Source organism: Pteropus alecto, unplaced genomic scaffold, assembly GCF_000325575.1.
Source record: "Pteropus alecto unplaced genomic scaffold, ASM32557v1 scaffold42, whole genome shotgun sequence".
Lineage (NCBI taxonomy): Eukaryota > Metazoa > Chordata > Mammalia > Chiroptera > Pteropodidae > Pteropus > Pteropus alecto.
Genome location: NW_006434825.1, coordinates 14,715,985 through 14,717,310, shown reverse-complemented (window position 1 = coordinate 14,717,310; position 1,326 = coordinate 14,715,985).

Below are 1,326 nucleotides of genomic sequence, written 5' to 3'. Positions count from 1 at the left end.
GAAAATATAAAATTGCACCATTCTATCAAAGCTGAGGATGTTCCTGTTCTCAGAGAATGAGAAGAATTCAAAATAACACACTTGGTATTTTATTACACTACAGTCCCTCTGTGCCATTTCCTCATCAGAAGGCTCTTGGTTGAGATAGCTATTTGGAATGAGAAAAGCAGCTCAGCCCCTAACGGATAAATAGAGGCAAAAATTAAAAAACAAAACAAAACAAAAAAAACACTGGTTAAGTTAGATCAATTTGATCTGTTCTCTAGATCATTGTACTTTATTTTTAAATTACAAAATAATATTGCTGCAACTCTGTATTCTTCCCATGTTTAACTGATATAGGTCTAAAAATTAGTAGCCTTTCTTATTTAAGCAGTATTTACACAATGTGTTGTCAGTTTTAGGGCATCTTGGCTAAAATAAGGTAAACATAGCAAAATATTATTGGATGATAAGCAAACATGAATGCTTTGCTTTCTTCTAACTCTGAAGCCCAAATCTATTAATTTTGGCAAAGGGCACCAAGACAAATCCATGCCATTAGAAATGGTCCCTGGGAGTCTTTAAAAATGAAGGTCTTGTCTACTCTTTATGGACATTAAAATGCTTCATCCCAAGGACCCCTTTAGAGCAAATTGCAAGCTGTTCTGTTTTATCTGCCTTGACAGGATGAAGGGCTGAGCTGGCCCTAGAGGGAAAGGATACAGAGTCTGTATAGTTAAAACTTGAGATTTCCAAGAAACCATCTCCTAAAATTAGAAGAAAGGCATGGGGGTAATTCATTTCAGCATATAGTTTTAATCCATTAAGATTTATTCTCTTCCTCCTTACTTATTTCATCACTTAAAATCAACTAAAATCATGTTCCTCCAATATTCTGCTCTATAATCAGCCTAGTAGATCACTGGCATACACACATGTCCTTAGTCACTTGATTTTTAGATATGTTTTTTTAATTCTTGATTTCTTACATATTTTAATCTTTTACAATACTACTATTGCCCAGTCATTATCATTCTTTATCCTTATGTTCAATTATCCAGTATAGGGTGAGAACTTCTGTAGCTTCTTTTTTTCACACTGGAATTACCTGCAAATTTCAGTTAATAAATGCTGGCAAGATATAAGATTTAGGTTTAACTCTTCTTCTACAGGTTCTTACTATAGGAATCTTACCACAAACTTCCAAAGACACCACTGAATTCATTAATGCCAACTTTCTACCTTTCTCTTGTCTTTCGATAACTAGGTTCATTTCATCTCTTGGTACTTCCCTCAGAATGTAAAATTACAAGAATTAACCCTGTAGCAAAAAATGAAAGAGAG